Genomic DNA, 24,863 nt, shown 5'->3' on the forward strand with positions numbered 1-24,863 from the left:
GTAAAATCAACACAAAAACCTAAAATGTCTTCACTAAAGTCATATAACAGTTCACCACTAGATGGAGCAGCTAAATTTTAAATTTTTTCACTCAGGGCAAACTAAGTTTGTTTTAAAAATAGTGCTGATTGTAGGTCACTTATTTCTTAACTGCTATCTTTTTTGAAATCAGTTGTTTATTATAACCTCTAGCAGAGGAAATTTAATGAAAACATCTCTATTAGTGCACTTGATGCTAGTGCACCTGTGAGAAAAAATTAACCCTAAACAAATAAAAGTTCAGAATTTTAAGCAAAATAAATAAAAAATTCAACTTAATCAGATTTAATATGCTTAACAAACTACAACCTGCAACTTGTTACTGAACAATGTGACCCATCCAGTCAAACCAAACAAAAAATACCTCTGACCCAACAGAATAAGTGTCACACAGTTTGTGTATATATAGCCTCATACATGGGTGGTTACATGTTTGAATTAAACGATACAAGTGCTGGCTGGAGAAGCCAGAATGGTGTTTGACGGTGTGGCATAAAAACACAACATTTTAGGGTCAGCGCTCTCTGAGTAACTGCAGGGAGCTTTTCTAGGCCATGTGTGCATCATTCTCTTCCCACTGAAAACTAGAGCAATTATCCATTTGTTTAATAAATATTTATTGAGAGACTGTTATGTGCTAAGCATCATAATCTCCGCTCACTTTCACCCCAGAGACAAAACCCTTGTCTCAGAATAAGGCCGAGGCCAACAGGGCCCTGGGAATCTCGGCGTCGCATGGATCTCTTCTGGAAAAACAAGGAGGGGGAGCTGGCGGAATGAATGAAAGCCCTGCAGAAGCTTGTGCACGCCAGGCTGATGGAAGAAGGTTCAACCGAATGGGGCAAAGACATTTCCTTTATCCCCTGCTGACCAAGGTGTCACCAGTTCCCGAGCACGGGATGTCAGAGACCAACAACAGAACCGCGCAGAATAGGCAAGTGCGTCCAGAGTATTATTATGTTTACCAGAGCTACTCCAAGCTGTATTCTTCCACCTCAGGCGGAGCCATTTACACCTCATGTTTTTGTTGTCATGATAAGGACCTGAGTTAAGGGGATACTTTTACATAACTTTAAAATTCTCTGTCTAGACCAGTAATCAGAGTCAAGATTCTGCAGATCAGAAGCAGCAGGTCAGGCAGGTAAGCAGCCCTTCTCAACAGGACTGAGGCCTCATTAAAGCTTTTTCCTACCTGAACAAGTCAGCTGCGCTGTTCCTCAGACACTCTCCGCATGGCCTAGCTGGTTAGCCGTCCACTCAAAGACCATTTAATTTTATCTTATTTGGAGTTCAGACGGGCTCAATTATCTGGTTTTTAAATCCTAAACAGATTTGAAATAACCCATGAGAAAGATAATGACAATAACAAACATTGTTGAGCACCTTTTATATTCCAAGCAGTTTTAGTTAACTGAAACCCAGGACAACCTCCTGAGGTAGATATGTTGTTATCCACCGTTTCATATAGGAGGAGATCAAAGAAAAGAAGAGTTAAAGAACTTGCCCAGGGTTCGTGCCCTTGTGTAACAGACCTGCAGTTTCCACCCAGACGGCCTGGTACCAGGCTCACTCGCAAGACCACCAGCTCTGCTGTGAGCCAGCGCGCAGCAAGACATGATGACTGCTAGCGTGACATCAGGGAAGAGAGCGTGTGTGAAGGGCAGCTGAGCAGATTTTAAATGCATAACAATCCGGGTCATTTAAAATACCAACAAACTACTTTTTTATTTTTTAAATAATTTTTTTTTTATTTTTCAATTACAGTTGACACGCAATATTGTATTAATTTCAGGTATACAACACAGTGATTAGACATTTATATACCTCATGAAGTGACCACCCCGACGAGTCTAGTACCCATCTGGCACCCTACAAAGTTATTATAATATTTTGACTATATTCCCTATGCTGTACTTGACATCCTTGTGACTATTTTATAACTGTCAATTTGTACTCTTAACCCCTTTAACTCAAACTGCTTTTTAATTACATATTTTCTGGATTTTTCAGGACACTTCAGATTTTTAGTATTTATTTTCATAATCCTCATAGGCACACAGAATTTTCCAACTGTTTTCCCTCACTTTCAATTCAAAAAATAGTTACTATACTCGAAACTTACTTAGCATTAAGTACAGTCTACCAATGATTATCACGTAGTTCCGAGTTTGTGAGAATCCGTGCTGAATGCACCTGTGTCCTGGGAAGAGACGTCATGGATCCAGGTTCTCTGAGAGTCTTTTGTGCTCCAGGTATGAGGGACCATGACACAGTGCCCAGGATTTCTAGGAATGGAAGACTGGAGTCTGAACAGATGGCCTCTGCTAAGGGGAAAACTTATAGAGAGGAGCTACCATAAATCTCATCAAGATGGCAGGGCATGTGTCCCACCCCACCAAGGACAGCTGGAGTTACTGGATGGGTGGGTATGTATACTAAAAAATCAGTTCTCGAAGCCAGTCCTGTGGCTAGCCCTAATGAATATTCCTGTAGAATTAGAAAAGAAACTACAACTAATTACAAATTTTGAAAAGCTGGCAAATACCACAAAGATCCCCAAATCCAGAAAAATAAAAATATTTTTTACTAATTATATGATCACATAATCTATATATTTTTCAGTATATCCTCTGTTAACATCTTTAAGTGATAATGATTTTATAATACTTTCTATAGAAGGAATTGAAAAAGAATTCATCTTTTTCTAGATTGGCTGATCAATTTTTTTTTTTTTTCTATTACTGACGGATTAGATAATTTTCTTTCAGCTTCACAGCTCACTACTCCCAAAGTCATATTTAAGACTATTGTCACATTTGGAAAATATCAAGTTGTTAGCATTAATCATCTGTAAGATTTCAGGACAATTCAAGTTTTCTTGGCAGGGACTACAGTAAGGTGCTCTCTGAATTTATGACACAACCATGCTGCTGCGGTCTCGGAAGCAGCGGGACAGCTGGTGCACCCTGAAGCTTAAGCTTCAGTCCCTTCATGATAAACCCACTTACGGGTGAGTGGACAATTTCCAATTCAGATTTGAGACCCAATAGGAAGTTCAGTACAGGACATTTCTCTGGTCGCAATGGCAGCTCGCTACCTAAAGTAGAACACTCCCACAAATGGCCACTTGAACACTTTTGGAATCACCTCTAGTTTCAGCTAAGCCTCAGCAGTAACTTCGTGGCTTCGGCTGAGGATAAGTCTCTGCACCTACAAACAAAGGAAGCATTGCATGAATTTGGACCATATCAATCAGTACTCAGAGTGGCCTGAGCTATTAGTGTTGCCCAAAGGGAAAACATACACTTTCTATTTTCTTTTCCAAGGTCTGGCTCCTTTACAGGGGGTTCATAAAAATTCAGAAGACAGGAAGAATGCACCGTAAGAGGTGGTTTTCAAAAATCACAACTTTACTTCATTTAGAGAAGACCCAGGGAAAACGGCATTGAAATTTATGGTGTTTGGGTGTCCCACCTGATAAAACAGTATGTGGACTTTGGAATCAAAGGGATGTAGAATCTGGTCTCATCACCCAGTTTCAAAATTTATTAACTCCTGCTAACTTTGTTTTATCTATAACTCCAACCCACATTCAATCCCCTTCAACTCCAAGTAATTGTAAAAACAAATTCCAGAATTCATAGCTGTTCCTTTGTAAATATTCTAGAATGTATCTCTGAAAGAAAGAATTTGTCTTAATCAGCTTATGCTGCAATAAGAAAATACCATTAACTGGGTAGTTTATAACCAACAGAAATTTATTTCTTATGGTTCTGAAGGCTGGAAAGTCTGAGATCAGGGTGCCAGCACAGTCAGGTTCTGGTGAGGGCCCTCTTTCAGGTCTAGTTGTATCCTCATACGGTAAAGAACAGAGAGAAAGCAAGCTCTCTCCTCTTATAAGGGCACTACTAGTCCCATCATGAGGGCTTCACCATCATGGCCTCATCTGACTCTAATTATCTCCCAAAATCCCCATTTTTATTACCATCACTTGGGGGCTGAAGGTAGGATTTTAACGTATCAATTTTGGGGGTCACAAACATTCAGTTCATAACAGGACTCTTTTAAAAAATTTAATAACCATAATATTATGATCACACTTTTGAAATGAGTATTAATTCTGTAATAACAAGAAATATCACAAAATAAACTGACAAACAAAATAGATCCAGAGACATGGAAGCATGCAACAGACTGAGGATTCTCAGAGGGAAGGGGTGGGGGGGGGGGAGTGTGGGAAGAGATTAATCAAAGAACTTATATGCATATATGCATAACCCCTGAACATAGACAATTGTGCAGTGAAGGCCTGGGGAGGGGGCGGGAGTGGGGAGAAAGGGGAGGACATCTGTAATACTTTCAATAATAAAAATAAAATTTTAAAAATGAGAAAAAATAAGAAATATCTAGCTATACACTTCCTCTGTTGATACCAAAAAAACACACAAAACAACAAAACAACAACAATAAAAACCTAAAAATTAAAAGCAAAACAATGAACTGACAGTGAAAAAGACTGTTTAAATCTCAGCAAATTCAAGCTATCCTTCTGGACACTGATTTATCCACTTCATTCTCATTCTCTCATCATTGTTATAAAGCACAAGTTACTTAACCACTCTGAGATTTAATAAGTTATCTATAAAATGGGAATAATAATCATTTGAAAGGTTGTTACAAACACTGAAGGAGACAACAGGTGAAGAACCTGGCACACAATCAATCAAAAAAAAATTAGTTTTTTTCCGCTTTTGAATCCCAAATTCAACTTAAAGCAATACTTCTACATTTAATGATGTATAATCTACACTCTGACTTTCTCTGTCGTGTATTCACAACAACCTGGAGACGTAAGTAGCTCAGGTTGTGTGTAATCCAAGGCTCAGAAAGGCTGACTTGTCCAAAGTGAGCACTAGTTAATTGGCAGAACCAGAATTTGCATAGAAAAAGCCCCTTATTCCCCAGTGTTCTTTTGTACCTGTGACATCAAATGGAAGTTAAGTTTTACACTAACTATTCTGTTCACAGACCAAGGAACATATATAATAGTCTTAAGGAAAATTTTCACCTAGAATGGTTATAAATTTTAAGTTTTTTGAACGAATGGAGAAATCTAAGCTATCTCAAAAATTCATTTCTCAGTTCAGGATACCCCAGAGGTTTTAATTTTATTATGTAAAAAGGGAGCCATGTGAAGGTTTTAAAAAAAAAACAAATAAAAAAACAACTAAGTAAGGTGAAGCTCAAATGTCCAATTTGTTACCTATTTTAAGTGTAATTTTTTAAAGCCAAATAATATTGGCCTTAAGTAAGCACATTTAAAATCTATCAATGAGAGTTTGCAATGATTTTTAATTTGTGAACTAAAATGCCTATATTTTCTCACAAAGTGAAACTAGAAACTAGTGCCTACAAGAAACACTGCAACCTGACCAAATGCTCACTCTTATCAGTGTTTCTATTGTAATTTGGGTTGCAGGTGGTGTGATAACCTCCAAGCACCCTTGATTTTGTGTAGTTAGAGAGCAAAAAGTCACAAAGTTGCTGCGGCTTCCCAACAACTGTTCCTCCACCGGGAGCACAAGCTCAGGCTCCAGCGTTCATCTGCTAAGCTCACTCAAACACAATGCTTTCTGGATGAATGCTTAGTATTCCTCAGCTATAAGGAAAAATTATTTTATAGCTCAAAAGTTTTGTATTTTTCTTTATATGGGTCTTACACATCCTTCTTAAGATTATTCTAGGTATTTTATGTAGTTTATTGCATTGTGAGTGAAATTCCCCTTTAGATTTTTCCCCTTGACATTTCCTGGTATATTAGTAAGTTTTTGTGAGCCTCGTGTGGATCTGGGTGAAAGGATAGAAGTGATGCTCCCAAGCATCTGATAGTAGATAGCCATTAACCGTAAGGCAACATCAGAATTCAAAATGACCTTGGACAATTAGAGAAGTGTTAGAAACAAAGAAAATAGTGAGTGGGGGCAGGTACAACACAAAACAACAATGACAAACCAAAAATCAGAGAGTCAGAAAGGGGCTCTGACTATATAAAAGCGTGTCAGAAAAATATATAGGGTCAAAGAAGGTGATCAACTGAGCATGCACGAGCACTGCATTCTTCCATGACCTGTGAACTGGCCTCTGGTCCGCAAGGGCCCTCAGGCCAGCTTCTCTGTGTTCAGTGCTGGTGGAGCCTCTCGCAGGACACATGCTAATTCCGACAGCCACCACTTGAAGAACAATGCGGAGATCTTAGAACCGAAGTTGACATGAGAACTAAAAAGATGTGGAGATCTTAGAGCCTAAGTTCTCAAGTCAAAAAAAATAAAAAAGAGAGAGAAGATGGAATTACAGGAAAGATAAAGTCCTTTAATAACAGGACAGTGACCAGCAGAAGCTACGTGCACTGATTACAAAACAAGATAAAACAGGCTTACCCGGCAACTTGAAGTCAGGCCATAAACGGCAATGTTTTCAGACAGCAGATGTATTAATCATTAAAACGGCTGTCACATTTTCTGTTCTAAACGTGTAACTTTGTAAATTTTTCTACTGTGCTGCTCAGTTCTATAAAAACTGACAACTTCTGTGATGGCAGGCTGCTTTAAAGATGCTCGTGGCCAAGTTAGCCACGGCTAAGAAAGTAAATACTTCACCATGTTTCTGAATACAAACAAAAGGGCTTTATAGCCCAGCTAGTGAGTGGCTGGCAAAGATTACAATGTTTATCTTACAGTGCTTAGTGGAAGGAGGACACGGGGTGTTTATTATACCCAGCAACCGTCCAGATCTAGTCTGAGGTGCCTGCTGTGCTTCATGAAGAAAAGACAAGGAGAAGCAGCTTGGAAGGACGGTAGGATCTTGTTGGATCCAATACAAACCTATCTCTTAATCAGCTCACAGAAAAGGCAAAGAAGAGACTCCCAGCAGCTGAGAAACAAGTCTCTCAAATTTTCAAACCAGTGCGGAGAGAGAGGGGCAAAATTCACTTACACAGGTTTGGGACCATGGTATGGATGCAAGTTTAAGTTTAGTGTAACCTTTTAGAGAAAACATGAAGAACTGGTGGGAAAAGACGACAGCAGTGCTGGAGATTCTAGTGAAGCCTAAAGAATTATTCCATGTTCCTAAAAATAAATTAATTAATTAAATTAAATAAAAATAAACAGTATATTTTTTGGATGGTGTATTCAGGATTTTTTTTGAGATATGGCCTCTTGAGCTACCCTAGGTCAGTGCTGGGATTCTCCTTCTCCTAAATACCTGTGATGACCATTACCCAATTTTTGGTGTATACTTAGCAGCATGTTTTTCCTTTCCCACAGTCCTGTATGTTCTTTCCTTTGTAATATGCTCTCTTTTCTAACTTAAGATTTATTTTACAATTCATTACATTTATGTTAATGCCTGCTTCCTATTGTCTCAAAGGGAACTTAATCTCTTGCAAATGTGCAGACATATCTATCATGCCGGCTCTTTAATGTAAAACTGACTCTTCCTAAATTGGCTGTTTCATTCTTTTCCCATTTTACTTATCTCATTTCTTGACCTATAGGATCTACACGAGCCGTGCAGAGCAATGACACTAGGTAAAGCTGGATGAGAAATTAGAAATGCATGGGGAAGAGTCAGCTTAATACTTACAGAAGTAAACCATATTGCAAATACCTGTAGTACAGGGAAATAATATTTCTTTTCCCCTTAATTTTCTTTTTCAAACTTTTCAAGAGATGGGCTTAGAATATCAGGTTAACGCTGACATGAGCTAGTTAGAGAGACTCTTCTGGTTTTTGCTTCCTGCTGAGAATGGATAAATTATAGAATAAGTCAATGTGTCTTTTCTGCATAGATAACAGTGGCACAATTTTGCTTATGTTCACAGGGAGTCCTTGGTTTGGTGTGAGTTAGGCTTTAGCAGTTTTCAAAACATTTTATGAAAACCCCAAATTTTACAGTTAATAAACACTAACAAGATAGTATTGTAGGACCATTTTAACATGATGAAAATAATGTGATATTTGATCGTTCAATGAAATCTAAAACTATTGGATTTGAATCATGAGCTTTGGCTTATAATTTTCAGACTTTTGAAAAAAACGAGATTGGATAAAGCTAATATTTACCCCCAAATACAAATATAAAAATGCTCTTTGAGATTACATTCAACATACTTTGTTAGTCAAGATAAAAAGCAAAGTATTTTGCACATATCGTAATTGGACCTCAACTCAATCATGTATTTGTTCCTTCACTGACCTACTATGAGTCAGGAAATTCTATATGTCAGATGCTGCTGATACAAAGATAAATACTATGAATTTCTTGCCTTCCAGAAGTTTGCAGCCCAGTTGAATAAGCATGTTAACAAAATAATTATAGGACAATTATAAGTGCTATTATAGAAGGCTGTATGAAGTACTCTAAGAGATAAGAGGCCTCCGTGACTATGCCCACACAAGGGTAGAGTCACAGAGGTTTAACAGGGGATGGGAAGTGAGCACAGAGTGTGAATGTCCAGTGGGGTAGACACCAAAGGCAGGAAGAGCAAGAGATTATTACTCAGAAAAGTTAAACCAGATCACAAAGGGCCTTGTATATCATGCAAATGGGTTAGACTTTATCTGGCAGGTAAGAAGAAGTGGCAAAATCTGATTTATGTTTTAGAAATGTACTTCAAATGGCAATGTGAACGATGGATTATGGGAAAAGTGAGGCTACCGACAGAAAAGCCTGTTAGGAGGCTATTTCAAAAGCTCAGAAGAGATGACAAGCATCTAAGACCCTGAGGCAATGGAAATGAGAATTATGAGAAGAAAACTAATCTGAGAGATGTTTGAAAAGTAGGTGAGACATGACTAGGAGTCTAATTAGATGCGAAGCAAAACACAGAAGTGAGGACAATTCCACGGTTTCTGGTTTAACCAATTAGGTGGCTTGTAGTGTCATTCACTGAAGTAGATAATGTAGAAGGAAAAGCAGATTTGGAGAAACCAATAAAAATGAGCTTGGTTGAAGATATGTGGGGTCTGAGGTCGGAATACTTGGCTGTTCATTAGAAATGTTTGTGTTGATTAGGTCAAATATTTTAGCAGGGTACACATTAGTATATGAGTAGGTGATAGCCTAATTAATGGGAACTGATGAATTGGCCCCACACACCTGCCTGATAAATCACAGCCCCATTGGTAACTGTGGCATTATAGTGATTTTATAGGGATGTGTTCTCAGCACTCTCCCCTTGAGTGACAGAATCCCTGAGAAAGGCAATAGGTTGGGCCCTACTGCTTAAAATTCAGTAAGCTTGCTGGAATGAGCAGGCCTAGACCCACCTCCCAGATACTTTGATTCAGTGGTGTGGTGTGGGACTCAGGAATCTGTACGTTTAAAAAGCAAGTCCTGCTCTAGCTGGTTTGGCTCAGTGGTTGGAGCCTTGGCCCTCGGACTTAAGGGTCTCAGGTGCGATTCTGGTCAAGGGCATGTACCTCGATTGCAGGCTCCACCTGAGGCCCCAGTCCAGTCGAGTGCAGGAGGCCACCAATGCATCGATGGTCTCTCTTGCATCGATGTCTCTCTCTCTCTCTCTCTCTCTTTCTCCCCCCCCCTTCCACTCTCTCTGAAAAGCAATGGAAAAAATATGCTCAGCTGAGGATTAAAAAAATAATAGCAAAAAATAAAAAAGCAAGTCCTGGTGTTTCTTATACACACTAAAGTTTGAGTTCTTTTGAAAGATCTACTTAAGAAAAAAAAGAAAAAGGTAGTCAGAATTTTGCATATGTGAATTTTGCCTTAAAAATTACCATGTGTTGCCCTGGCTGATGTGGCTCAGTTGGTTGGGCATCACCAAGAGGTTGCGCAGGCACCATCCCCGGTTGGGGTGCATACAGGAGGCAGTGGATCAATGTTGTGCTCTCACACTGATGTTTCTCTCTCTCCCTCTCTCTCTAAAAATCAATAAACTGTTCTTTAAAAAAATTACCATGTGTTTAACTTGTACCAGATTATTTCTTTTGGTTTTAAAGTTCATGGTTTTAGTCAAATCCTAGACTAAACTTTTTCCTGGAAAAGTTTATAACAAATAAATTTGCCTGCTTTGAGTTATAACAGTATATTTCCCTACACTTAACAGGGAATAAAATCTAAAGTTAAAAACAAAACAGTGAAAAGCAACTGGTTTACCAATATGAAAATGACTAATTTAAAATATTGGACTATCATTATGCTTAAAGGAAAGAGCCCTGGACTGAAATTCAAAAACTTGCATTATTTGACATTAGTACTGACCTTGAGAAAGTCTGCTGAAGTCTCTGGGCCTTCATTTCCCCATTTATCACAAGAATGAGTTAGGCTGGAAAAATCTCATAAGGTTCTGGATAAGATTGATTTGTTGTCCTTTAACTTGTATATTTGGTTGAACCAAATGAAAATGATGATATTTAACCATTTTGACCTACAAAAAATGGAAATTTCATATGGTTCAACACATCTAGGATGGAGCTGACCCATCAGGCATGACCAGTCCAGGGGCTCTATACAACTCCATCTCACGGTCAACTTGCTTCATTTTCTCCAACAACTGCATAGTTTTTCTCTATGGACACGAGCACACCCACTTTTATATCCTTCAGGCTCTGTGATTTCAAAGGGCAATAACCCTTTTTATCTCTAAATTGAAAAATCCTGGAGAAGGGCTCAGAGTGACATGACATGGATCGTCCCTCACCTCTGTCAAATGCTGTGGTCAGAGTACTATTATTGGCTGGAAATAGATCACTTTCCTACCCCAGTGACCAGAGGAGTCGAATACTGTGAACGGCAGCTTTTAGTCCCATAAAGGAGGTGAACGGACAAAAAATAGATATCCTCTACCTGTCTCTATGTCTCTGGGTGTGGAAAGGCAACATTGTGATTCTACTAACCCAGAAGGAAGGTTTGGATTCAAATCTTTGTGGCTTGGGACATTATATTCCTTTTTTGAATCTGTTTTCTCATCTGAAAAATGTGTTATAAATACCCTGAAGGGTTATTATGAGATTATATGAAATCATGTATAGGGAACTTCTTTGAAAATTGTCAAGCACTATAGAAGTTAAGGACTCTCTCATTCAATAAACATCTACTGAGTGTCTTTCGGGTTTTTTCATGTGAGCTTTCTTAGGTGCCAGGAACATAAAGATGAGAATGATATGATACGTTTGCCCTCAGTAACATCACATAGGATCGGATAACATCCTGTATGTAAGTAAGCTCAGCACACCTTACCTTTTTAATACTTGACAACCGAGTCAGAAAGTACAGTACTTTCACAAATGCAGGGGTAGTCTATATATTTTAGAATAGAGCTATTACTCAAAATTTGAGTGTAAATGAATTCCTTTAAAACAAACTGTTCACTTGTTTCACCTTTACTCTTTTCATAACACTGTATTTTGTCTGCTCACCTCTTCAACAAATGATTTCTTCTTCAAGGTTAACTCCGTTTGTCTCAAAACCAGCTTTTCTCAAAACTGATCCTGTGGCTAATTCTCCACTGTATGTTTCTTATCTCTTCACACACTTAAACCTGAATACAATAATTCTAACCCCGCAGTCTCCCTCACACATGATCTCACACTATTTCCTAAACAATTCTGAACTTGATGCAGGCTACTTTTATTTTCATCTCTTTTGGGCACAATTCTCTTATGGCATTGTCCCATCCAAGCTCATGCTTTGGGAAAGGGTTGAAAAAACTGAGACTTGTCTATATGCTCTTATAGTTTTCTAGCCATTCTGAATCTAAAATTGCCCATTATCATTTGGGGCAAACTGATTTCTTATAGTGGTTTACAGTTCATCATCCTAAAACACATTTTGAAATACGACTTTATAAAAATTTTAACAAGATTAAACAAGTTAAAAGAGACTTTTCAGGAAATTTCTGCTGATAAGTATTTGCTTGCTATGCACATAAGTTTATACGTCAATCACATATTTATTCAGCGTGAATTGATCACATTGCAATAAGATCCTGCCTCCACCAGAACTGTATAAAATTCCCAAACCTAAGGCTGGCTTAGTGGCCATAGTGCTACTATTTATTCCTGGTACTTTATACTATTGCTCAGTTTTGTCATGGGCTCCCAGCCCTCTCTTCTTGACACCCTTTGCCTGGATTTGCTTTTTTCTTTCTTCAGCAAATGTTTACTGAAGGACTACTATATGCCAAGTGGTGTTCTTGGCTGGGTGGATACAAAATTAATAAGGCGCAGTCTTTGCCCTCAAGGTTCTCACAAAGCCGTAGAGAAGACAGAGAACTAAAAAGACAATCACAATACAGGAGATGCAATGGACCATGGGAACTACAGTTTGTGTCTGTTTCCTTCTAGTTCCTTCAGACAATTCCTCCCCTATTCCGTTGGTCTGAAGGGGCCAATCATATTGGTTCAGGAATGGGCATAGGCCTGTCCCAGAGCAGTCAAAGGCCCCCTTACTTTTCTGCTAGAGTTAGAAGAGGGAGGAATATCCCTATGCTGCTTTTAGATCACAAGTTCCAAGTGTGGAGCCTGAAGCATGCAAGTGATTTCACTATTCATGTTAAGTGCCAAGTCAGAAGCTGTTGGTGGCATTTTCTCCGCCATGGGGAGAGAACCAATCCAGAAGAGACCAGAGCTGTCATGTCAGGAGAAGCAGAGGAAAGCAAGGCCCGAGAAACAGAGAAAGGCTTGCTGATCCCTGGGTCTGGTATGTCAGAAGCTTTCACTTCCCTGGACTTACCAAGTAATTTCTTACTAGATATATGTGTGCTTTTAAAGTTTGCTAACAGCACTTTCTTTCTTAGAGATTTAAGATCATTTCTATGATAATATCATTTTTCTTTCTCTTGCATTCTTGTATGCTTTATAGAAGGGTAAAAATGGGTCAGAATTACTGGTTAATTCACATACTTTGAAGCTTATCTAAATACTATATATTCATGGGTGTGTCACATAGTCATCCTTCATCTTTTATGCTGTAGCAGCAGAATGCTGAAAGTATAATTCCAGAGCAGAGACACATTATGGTAAAGCTTTGACTGAGATAGGGAGTATAGTCCACTGGTCATCACTAAACATGCAAGTGATTTTACTATTCATGTTAAATGCCAAATGGAATTCCGTAGTTTGTTGGCCAACTGGGGCTCTGGGTGAACTTGAGTATATGTCACTCATCTCCCTTATGATTAGGAAGAGAAGACTGAAGTTAGGTTTGGGGATGGGGACTTGTGGGTGAGGAGAGAATAACCTACCTCTGAGACCATGGCTCACTTTAGTAATTCAGAAGGCGTAAGGTTAAGTTAGGTTAAGGGATCCAAGGTTAAGTTAGAATTCCAAGTCAGAGATGGTGCTGCCAGAGATGTGGGCTCTGCTACAAGATTTGTAATAGAGAAACAGAAGGAATCTAGGCATTCAGGTGTAGCTGGTAGCTCCAAATAATGGTGAGGGGGTGGGGGTGGGGGGAGAGCTATCAGAAAAGAGCTTGAGAGAACCGAGGAAAGAAATTGGTGTTAGTGTTGATAACAGTAAGTAGATTCCAGCAGCAGAAAATGGTGGAGACAGTTTTGTAGGAATTCCTCATCCAAACATCCCGTGATTTGAGAGAATACTTTGTATGGGATGTTATGAGCTCATGAGATATACTGGGGACCTGGACTACAGAAGTGACCTTAGGGGGGGAGGAAAGGATGGATGTAAGAAACACTAATGAAGTAATATACAGACAAGACTTGACAATTGACCATGAGTGAGATGAGAGACAGTAGAGAGGTGGGAGTGGGGGATGCCGGGTGGAGGGGATCACTAGGGGGAAAAGGGGGATCATCTGTAATACTTTCAACAATAAAGATAAATTTTTAAAAAAACTTCAGTTATTTTTGGCCTGGATAAATATAAGAAGAAACTCTTCATAGAAATAAGGAAACCTGACAGGGACATTATTTTAAGGGGGAAAGGTGATGTGTTTGGCTCTAGATAATTTGAGTTTGAAGTGAATGTTAAATATTCAAGTGGAAATATCCAAAATATTCAGTAGCTAATAGGAGATATGAGGCTGAAGTTAATGAGAGAGGTCAAAGCCAGAATTCTAGATTGGAAGTTCTCTCTCAATGATGTAAGTAGAAGCTGGAAGAGCAGATGTGATCACTAAGGGAGGTGCCCCAAAGACTGACCTGTAAGGATGTCTTTTCCCTTGTTCCTATATGTCAATCTTAAATATGTACACAAGATATGCAATTATTGCTGTGAACTGGTAGTCATTTATTGCCTGTCATCTGAGATACAACAAACCAGGGATACTTGGTTTGAATTTTAAAATTAGGTTACGTCAATTGAGAAAGGTACAGAGTAAGAATAGTTGAATACCAGAAAGTTGCTCTTAACTTGTGTCATAAACTAAATCTAGTGTCAGATCCATTAAAATATTGCCAGTTAATACTGAATGAATAGGTGGTTGTCACATAACACTTTTCCTTAAACCTATTTGTGGTATGTTTTTCCATGAAGAATTTCAAGATCATTTCTGAATTTTCTTTTATAGTTTCAAACATAGTGTTAAAGACCTTAGTACACTGTGTAATCCAAAGTACCTGTACTAATGTTTAATTGTATAAAGAACATTATGAAAATGTTTAACTGAATAAGGAAGTAGGGTATCATTACTAATAATGATTTGTGAATATAATTAGAAATGATTAGGGAAAACACCACAATAAAGAGCATATTTCAAAAGTAGTACATTGGGGATATGAAAATAAGCCCTTTATATGTCCTTTACATAGCAGTATAACATGCATATGATATTCCTGCTTTACGGTATTCCTGCTTATGAAAATGGTTTAAAATGAAAAGGTAGGGATAAAAGAGTAATAATAGTCTCCTAACTCCTCTATGTAATTTTATTATATTTTAATTATTACACAGATTTGAATAGACTAGTGATCAAATAAAATACATTCCCAGAGGGAGCCTGGAATCTATATAATGGTTTCCCAAATCCTATTGTGCCAGTAATTGCCTCACACTTCTTCTTTAGTTTCTGTACATGTGTTCTGTCTCAACCCATTAATAAATGGATTTTGGTATTCAAAGTTGTATGAATGAGTTGTTAGCATTGAGAGCATAGGTTCTGGAACCAGACAACTTTGAGTCTTGGTTCTTCTGCCGCTTAAGCTTTGAAGCCTTGGGCGGTTCACTCAACCCCTCTGAGCCTGTTTTCTCACCTGTAAAATTAAGAACTAGTAGTACTTACTTCATAGGATTGTTGGGAGAATAAAACAGAAAGCATCTAGAATAGTACTGGGCATAAATGTTTATTATTATAAAGTATTGACATGAGAAATGTACTTGATGCAAGCAAACACACACATATATAACACATACGAGTTATATTCTGGTGTATGGGATGGTTGGGTCTCATAAGCACACTGATCAAGGCAAACCGGTGGGCAGAAAGTCTTCACTCCAGTCTCAGGGAGTTAACCTGGAACTTAGAGCTGGTATAGGTCCTCTAAAGGAAGATGAAACTGAACCTGTGTTTTATTTAACCGCTAAGTGCTACTGTTGTTTCATCTTGTCTCTTCGTTCTTTACTGTTTTACTCTTTGTGGTTCAATTAAACAGATGCCAGTACTGTCAGACAGAGAAATACAAAATAGTGCAACACAGGTAAAAACACTAACAATAAAATTGTAGGGGCAATTTGAACTAAAGCTAGAGCTCAAAGCTTAAATACACTGCCCATCTGAAATTGAAACCAAGAACTTTCTTTTCTGTACTTTGGCTGATCATGTTGATCATATCCACAGGATAATTCAAATTAAGAAGCAAATGGGACCCTAACTCACTCCCTTAATATTTAAGAAAATTAAATTTGGATTACATGTAAACAAACTGACAATTGCTGGACAGAGAGAGTGGAATAAGTCATCCAAATAATCTAACTCTAATGTATACATCTGTCTAAAAATTATTTCTCTTATTTCTATTTCTAAATGTAAAAAACAAATATTCTATTTTTAAAGTTGAAGGGGAAAACTACTTAAATTTGATTGAAAAATGTATGATCTGACAAAAGGAAGAAATTTTAAGACTGTAATTTATGGGGAAAATATGGATTTTTCTTTTGAAAATTTTAATGTTAGGGTTGTTCTCTTAGGATGGGTTATGTATAAATCACCTAAGAATTACAGAATTTTAAAAAAGTATATATAGCCCTGGCCGGGTAGCTCAGTACGTTGGAGCATCGTTCCAATGAGTCAAGGTTGTGGGTTTAATCCTTGGACAAGGTACATACAAGAATCAACCAATGAATGCTCAAATAAGTGGACAACAAATCAGTGTTTCTCTCTCTCCCTTCTCCCTTCCTATTTCTCTCTAAAATCAATCAATCAATCAATCAAGGGAAAAAAGCATGTACACACACACACACACACACACACACACACACACACACACACACGGGGTATCCCAAAAAATGTATACACACTTTGAATAATTATAAAGGCAGCATTTATTGAAATACATTTACAAAATGTATATATATTTTTGGGGGACACCCTGTGTGTGTGTGTGTCTAAAATGAATTGATGCAGTAGCTGTGTGATATTACCCTTATTCTACATGTCTTACTTTACCAATCTATTTCAAGAAATTTCTAACTACATGTGGTAAAGGAGGTAAGTGAGGGCAGGGATCCTATATCAGGGAAAAAATGATGGTATATTGAAAAACATATTTTGCCACTTATAGACATAACTACCATTTGTCTACATGCTATTCTCCATCAGAGACCACATCAATATCACAGCAAGTGTAGAGGGGATGAATATGTAGAAAATCCTGACTATCACACTTCAAATCTTTCCCAGGAATACCCTATCTTTCATCCATTAACACTGCCTTAGGTGAAAGGATGTCTTGTATGAACTGCCTAGAAATAACAAATCAAATCTTTAACACTTTGAGTCAGCTTTGTTTTTCATGAAAGTCTTTATAGCTTCTGGCTTCATTTTCTTTTCAAAGAAAAATAAATGAGTTGACTGGATCATTACAGCTAAGGAATTTAAATTCTTTCAGCATTGACGTGATAGGGCAAGGCCCAATTGAGATCAACTTTCACTTGGTACTTAGGGCAAGTAAAACAGGGGCTAATAAAAAATGATTCATTCAGAGCTGCTATTAGTAGAATTGTTAACGAAACACTGTTTCAATATCATGAAACAGTGGGAGGAGAAAAATGCATTGGAAGGCTAATAGTTTTAGAAAGACAGCTCAAAAGTGAAAATTTGAGGTAATGTAAAATCTGTTAAATAATCAGCAGGCTCTAAGAAATTATTTGCTTTATTATTGTTAACTATATTCATATAATGCTAAACCAAGAAGTTGAAAATGAGAAAATCCAGCTCATCTACTGGTTATATTAAACAAATACAACTCTATTTTGACATTGTACAGTTATACAGGAATGATGTTCCCATAGTGAGTTTTGATGTATTATAGTCACAGCCTAAATAATATCTATAAAAATAACTGACTGAAAAACAGTAAAAAATGAGCACTTATTTTCTCTTTTGATAAACCTCTAGGTCTTTATTCACATATTGATGAACATATCATAGTGAATTTCAAATGTTAATGTGGTTTGATCACTATCAAAGATTACAGTATAGTTGACTAGTGTAACATTTTATTAACTGTCTCAGTAGAAAGATTTTTTGAATTGTGTTTCAAGTCAGGAAGGAATGCATTTCTTAGGTGAATAATTATTTGCTCCAAAACCAGATTTTATCAGCATAAGAAAAGTGAAAAGAGGATGTTGATAATATAGGTAAGCCATTTCAATATCTGTGAAGAATTTGTACTAAGACAAATATAACTTGGAACAAAATGAAAAGCATGTCATATTCTTTTGAGTAAAAGCCCTTAAAGTATGGTTTATATCTACAGTAGGTGGTGTAATATCATTATATCTGCAATACTACATATTTTAACAAAAACCCAATTTATAAGGTCAGTCATTTTTTTTCTGTTTTAATATAGATACTTCTTAGATTTCCATTCTTAGCACGTAAAAAATAGGAAGTGTTTTTTTATGTGTGGCAAATGAACTCATGAGAAAACTCTTGAATATCTTCTCTGCAGCCTCAATTTCAAGTCAATAGAGTAAATGTCCACATTGTTTGCAACTAAGTCACAGCTGTCTAAATTGCTTCAGAAATGTTTAGCAGATTGCTTTAGAGCAGGATAACACAGTTTGAATCATGGTTTCTTGAATACATCTTGCTGAGAGCTTATCTCATTCAAATGATGAAGGCAGCTGAAGCATGGTATTTGAATCATCCACATTTTGCTCTAATAAAGGAGAACTTTAGGAAGCTCTAGTTGTTATAGGCAACACAGTAAAGCAACTGAAATGTGGATCTTATATTTTACACCATTCAAACTGCTTGCGTACGTATGCGTGTGGTGCTCAGATACTTTAAAAATAAAATTTCATTTGGTGAAAGGCTTACAGTTAAACTGTAAAAGCAATACACAGATCATGTGAATTACCAGCATATAAAAATAAATATGCAAATGACTGTAATACTCTTTTCCAAAATAGTATCTTTAATAGGAAACCCTTCATAAGAATCTTTATAAAGTGACAGTTTAAAGTTGTTTTTATAAGTGCTTATAACTAGCAGTTATTTTTAATTAGAACATGCACATCTTTTGAGGCACATTTTAATAAGCTCTATGTATGAATATGAAAAATGGTTACATATGTACTTTATTATAAATAAATAAAAATTATCAATCAAACAAGTTCTCATCAAGTACTTTCTACTCATAATGACCTTTACATGTATATTAGGTTCTATGAAGATTACAGAAGTCTGACATATATTCTTTTTCACTCAAGAGGTGAATAATGAAAGGTAAACTTTGTAATTGATCGGTTTAGAGAATTTAACTATTACAGAAGAATTCTATCGGTGGCAAGTTTGAGAAGAGGGCTTATCTAAATATCCAGCTTGGAATGTATGTTCCAGTTATCTATTGCCATGAATATCTATTGCTCCCCCACCCTTAAAACAAACAAGCGATTTTATTATGCTCATAAACTGTATGGTTTGGGAATTTGGATAGGGCATATAAGGGGTTGTTTGTCTCTTTCTATGTTGTCCATAGCCTCAAATAGTTTGATTCCAACAGCTGGTGACTTGAATGGATGGGGATTGGAATAGCTGAGATTGGAAGATCTATTACCAAGATGGTATCTTCACACACCTGTCTGGTATCTGGGCTGGGATGAACTGAAGACTGGGCTCGCTGGTACTGCTGATGAGAAAACCAACATACAGCTTTTCTGTGAGGCTTTGGCTTCTCACAGAATGGTGGGTAGGTTCTAGAAAGCTCAAGCTAAGAGAGAATACTCTAAGAGAGCAAGCATTTTCATGTGGGAGAACCTGCTAGGATTGTCAAAGAACTTATGATCTTTTTAAAATTTTTAACTGACACAATGAGCATATTTACTCAAGGCCCTAAAGAATGTGGTAGTTACAGATTGGGAACTTGCATTTTAAAGCCTGAGAAATAGAACACTTTGCTGATTGCAAAAATCATTGACTATAAAGCTGTGATGGATGCTGTGAACTGTCTATCAAAATCCACCCTGCCCTTCTTCTTCAGTAACAGTGTTGTGGCTGGGCTCATGCCTAGTCAGAGAGCACATTTCTTAGTCTTGTTTGGAGCTTGATGAGGTCAGATGACTATATTCTCATAATAGAATGGGGCAGAAATTTGTGTGTTAACTTTGAGCCTGGGCCTTATGACATAGGACTTCTGAACCCCCATGCTCCTTTTTACTTCCTATAAGGTAGATCATGGAGCCCTTTGACCCAGCTTCAAGCACACAGTTGAGACTAACAACAAGGTGGATGGTAGAGCAGTAAGATAAAAGGCACCTGGGTCCCTAGATGGCCTCATGGAGCAGAGATAGTCTAATAACTGGGATTGCTAACCCTGTGCAATCCTTGTGAGGGAGTAACAAATTTCAGTGTTCTTTAAACTATACTGTTTGGTGTCTGTTAAAAAAGTTTAGCTTTACCCAAATTCAGATAGTAAGTATGCATTACTGAATAATAGCTGGGAGCTTAAGAAATGATGGTAGGGAAAGCCACCTCCCTATTGCTCACCTCCCAAACTCTTTAAAATGCTTGGTATGATCAATATTAAATTCTTTGTACCTATTGATTTTTGATTTTTTTGCCATTTTACAGTTGTAGAAGAGCTTTCCTCTAGAGGAAGCACTAGTAGTAAAATAGTCATGTTTTACATAAACTTTTCCATATCTATATTCCCTATTCATTTTGACAAGGATAGCCAACATTTCTCATGTATCACACAAATGTTTCACTTGAAAATCCAGCAGCTTGTAATTATTTTGGCATGGTAGTAGATCTTAAACCCTGGAAAGAAAGAGATCACATTCTCATATTCACATGCAGAGAAACTGTGCTAATCCAGAATCATCAGAGGCAGCCATATAGGTTAGAACAGCAGTTCCCAAAATGGGGTCCAGGGGGTCTGCAGGGTCAAACCTATTTTCATAATAATATTAAGACATCACTTGCCTTTTCCACTCTTACTCTTCCACAGGTGTAAGACAGAGTTATTTCAGAGGCTGTGTGACACGGGATGGGGTCATTACTCTGTTGGCTAATAAAATGAGCTTGTATATTCTTGTGTTTCAGTTTTAACTTCTAATACAGTAAACATCAGAGGATATAATTCACATAAACAAAAGCTCTTTGGAGTTTTAAATAATTTTTAAGAATATCAAGGGATACTGAGGGTTAGAATAAACAGCTTGACTTCTCAATGGTGGGTAAAACATACTTTCTTTTTCATTACTTCAAATACATAAACTTCAAAAAGTTACCATTCATATGATTATGCACCAAGCTTGGAAAATGGTGTTTTCTGGTATCCATTTCAGAACATGTATATTTTGAGGAGAAATTTCCAAGCAATCTTATTTGGGATAACAGTTGAGTATTAGAAGAACGGTTAAGTATGGTTAAACTGTAACAACCTGGGAAAGGTGCAGAATTTCTTGTTAATCTACTGAGAGTGGAAAAAGAAAGGTAGTCCCAGATTCAGATGGAAAGGCATCATATCCTATAGCATGACCCCTCTTAAATCTTTGGTACCAAGCTATAAATCCATTATAAATCCATAAAAATCTTTATTGTTGAAAGTATTACAAACATCCCCTTTCTCCCCCCCCCCCATTGATTCCCTCCACGCTGCACCTCCTCCTCCAGCCTTTCACCGCACTATTGTCTGTGTCCATGGCTTATGGATATATGCATATAAGTTCTTAGGTTATTCTCTCCCCACCCACCCCTGCCTTCACTCTGAGATTCGTCAGTATGTCCCATGCTTCTATGTCTCTGGATCTATTTGGTTCATCAGTTTATTTTGTTCATTAGATTCCACAAATGAGTAAGATTGTGTGATACTTGTCTTTCTTTGACTGGCAAATTTATTTCACTTAGCGTAATACTCTCCAGGCACCACCATGCTGCCTGAAAGGGTAAGGAATCCTTTTTTACAGCAGCACAGTATTCCATGGTGTAAATGTCCGAGAAGATGCTTAATATGATTTCAATCTTCTTGAACTTGTAAAGACTTGTTTTGTGTCCTAACGTGTGGTCTATCTTTGAGAATGTCCCATGTGCACTTAAGGAGAATGTATATTCTGTAGTTTTGGGGTGAAATGTTCTGTAAATGTCAATTAAATTCATCTGATCTACTGTGTCATTTAGAGTCATTGTTTCCTTGTTGATTTTTTTGTCTGGAAGATCTATCCAGTAAAGTCAGTGGGGTGTTAAAGTCCCTTACTATGACTGTTATTGCTGTCGATTTTTCCTTTAAAGTCCTCCAGGAGTTGGGTTTTTTTTTTCAGCCTGTGGGAGTATTTTGTTCTGAGGTAGGATTCTTGTAGATAGCATATATTTGGGTCATTTTCTTATCCATTCAGCTGCCCTGTTTTGATTGGAATATTTAACCCATTTATATTTAAGGTTATTAATGATAGGTACTTATCTATTGCCATTTTATATTTTATGCCTATGTTTCTCCTTATATTTCAATTTTTTATTACAGCAGTCCCTTTAACATTTCTTGCAATGCTGGTTTGGTGGTGATAAACTCCTTTAGCCTTTTTTCGTCTGGGAAGCTCTTTACTTCACCATCTACTCTGAAGGATAGCCTTCCTGGATAGAGCAGTCTTGGTTTCAGATCCTTGCTTTGCATTACCTTGAATATTTCATGCCATTCCCTTCTGGCCTGTAGAGTTTCTGATGAGAAATTAGCTGACAGCCTTATGGGAGCTCCTTTGTAGGTAACAGATTGCTTTTCTCTTGCTGCCTTTAAGATTCGCACTTTGTCTTGCATTTTTGGCTTTGATATTTTATTTTTTTAATCCTCACTCAAGGACATTTTCCCCATTGCATTTTCAGAGAGTGGAAGAGGGAGGGGGGAGGGAGAGAGAGAAACATTGATGTGAGAGAGAGAGACATAGAGTGGTTGCCTCCTGCTCATGTCCCAACTGGGGCTGAGCCTACAACCAAGGTATGTGCCCTTGGCCAGAATCAAACCCAGGAACCTTCAGTCCAAGAGCTGACGCTCTAACTACTGAGCCAAATGGGCTAGGGCATGACATTTTAATTATGTGCCTGGGCATGGGCCTCTTTGGGTTCTTCTTGCTTGGGACTCTGTGTCTCCTGAACTTGTGTGACTTTTTCCTTCACCAGGTTAGGGAAGTTTTCTGCCATTATTTCTTCAAACAGGTTCTCTAACCCTTGCTTACTTTCTACACCTTCTGTTACTCCTATGATGTAAATATTGTTACATTTCATGTTATCTCAGAGCTCCCTTAAACTGTCCTCCTGTTTTTTAATTGTTTTTTTCTTTTTGGTCCTCTGAGTAATTTTTTCTACCCTGTCTTCTAATTTGCTGATCTGATCCTCAGCTTCCCCTAACCTGCTTTTATTCCTGCCAATGTATTTTTTATTACTATTATGTCATTTTTCATTTCCTTCATAGTTTCCATATCTTTGCTCATGCTATTGAGCATCCTTATAATCAGTATTCTGAACTCTATATCTGATAGGTTGCTTATCTCCATTTTATTTAGCTCTTCTTCTGGAGAATTCTTTTCTTTCACTTGGGACGTTTTTGTCTTCCCATTCTGGCTGCCTGTTTGGATTTGTTTCTATGTATTAGGCAGACTTGTTAGGACTCCCAGTCTTTTGGATGGTATCTGGTTCAGGCCAATGTCAGATGCTGTTTGTGACTGGCCTTGAGTACCCTGTTTGAATCTTTCCACACTTCACAGCTTGTGGTTCCCTCTGCTGGGGCTGGGTGTGTTTGGAAAGGACCAAGATGCACACCAAGGTTTGCTTTTCCAAGCCCTGGGACCAGAAGCTAATAGGCAAAGACTCAAAGCACCCAGAGGCTGATATTCAGACTCTTAATGAGCCTCAGGCTATAGAAACTCCACTGGATAGGGTGAGAGGTTTTCAATGGTTGGGGCAATTGCTTCCCCCAGGCAAAAGCTGCTTGGATGGTAAATGTCTACCTGCGAAAGATGTCCTCTGCCATATGGGGGAATAACCCAGCACAGAATCCAGATAGCTGCTCTCTGAGCTCTATCCCCCAAGCCCCACCTGTAGGTTCTCCCCACACAGCCCCAGTCCACTCTGCCCTCCCCCTGCTGGAGGCCAAGGCGAGTGGCTGTGCACTAAACTTTGTGCATTGGCCCTTTAAGAGGGTGCATGCATTTCCAGGCCATCTCTCCCTGGCAACAGAATCCCTGCTACTTTTCACAGCCAGATGTTATGTGGGCACCTTTTTTGGCTGGGGAGCCTAGTTCGGGGTTTAGGCCCCAGAGTTCTCAGTGGGAAACCCCCACAGATGAGATATTCTTCTGGACCTTCAGCTGCTGCCTCTGGGAGCCCAGCCAGTTCTCTGATGCCTCCGCATTTTCTACCAGTCCCTATGCAGTCTCCACTTTAGGTCCTTGGTTATGAGGGTGCTCTCCAGCTTGTCTTCAGTTGATTATTCAGGATATTTTTCTATATTTTAGTTGTAATTCCAGTTTGGTCCTGGGAGTGTCAGTGTAGATTCCACTCAATCTGCCGCTATCTTCTAATGAATGAATTCATAAATTCTCGAGGAAAGTTGGTATTGGGGCAACTGGTCATGGGTTGAAATTCAGGTGTATATCAATATAGGCAGAACCAAGGGACACAGGCAGTGGGGAAGTGTTTGTGGAGGGAGAGAAAAGGAGGCAAGCATGTGTAAATAACCCATCAGAGAATCTGAAAAACTGGATTAGGGAAACAGAGGCTCTTGACTTCAGAGGCTACAAAAGTGGGCATCCAAGGCTAGCTTACTTAATTTTTGAGGGACAGAGAGTAGCTGACAGTTATGCTAAACTATTTCGGTAATACATATAAACCCACACACTCATATAATATCTACTCATAAGAGATACCCTACTAGGCCACATAAGATTCATGTAACCTCATTAGTGGCTTTAAGCCTAGCAGGAGAACAGGACTGTGTACAAGACTTCACAAGGACATATAAGTGCCCAAATAGATTTATCAACAAAATGCTGTGGGAAGGTTCATTCCGGGTTTAATATATATTTATTGTTTATAATTTGTATATTCACTGGTGTATCTTTTGGGAATAATAAGTAGATAGAGGAGTCATTGAGAGAGGAGCCAGCACTAATTAAATTGTGTTACTGGCC

At 38.1% G+C, this 24,863-nt stretch overlaps 1 long non-coding RNA gene across 1 annotated transcript in view; it reads right to left on the reverse strand.

Annotated features, from left to right (window-relative positions):
* Nucleotides 1–1,800: 1,800 nt before the first annotated feature.
* Nucleotides 1,801–24,863, reverse strand: part of LOC308561312 — a 28,488-nt gene continuing 5,425 nt past the window's right edge. The window contains exons 2-3 of the long non-coding RNA XR_013999456.1: nucleotides 10,321–10,486; nucleotides 1,801–3,249 (exon numbers count right to left, since the gene is read on the reverse strand). This is a non-coding gene — a long non-coding RNA (uncharacterized lncRNA). The remainder of the gene's footprint in view (nucleotides 3,250–10,320; nucleotides 10,487–24,863) is intronic.

The sequence above is a fragment of the Miniopterus schreibersii genome (genome assembly GCF_964146895.1).
Source record: "Miniopterus schreibersii genome assembly, chromosome: 8".
Classification (NCBI taxonomy): domain Eukaryota; kingdom Metazoa; phylum Chordata; class Mammalia; order Chiroptera; family Miniopteridae; genus Miniopterus; species Miniopterus schreibersii.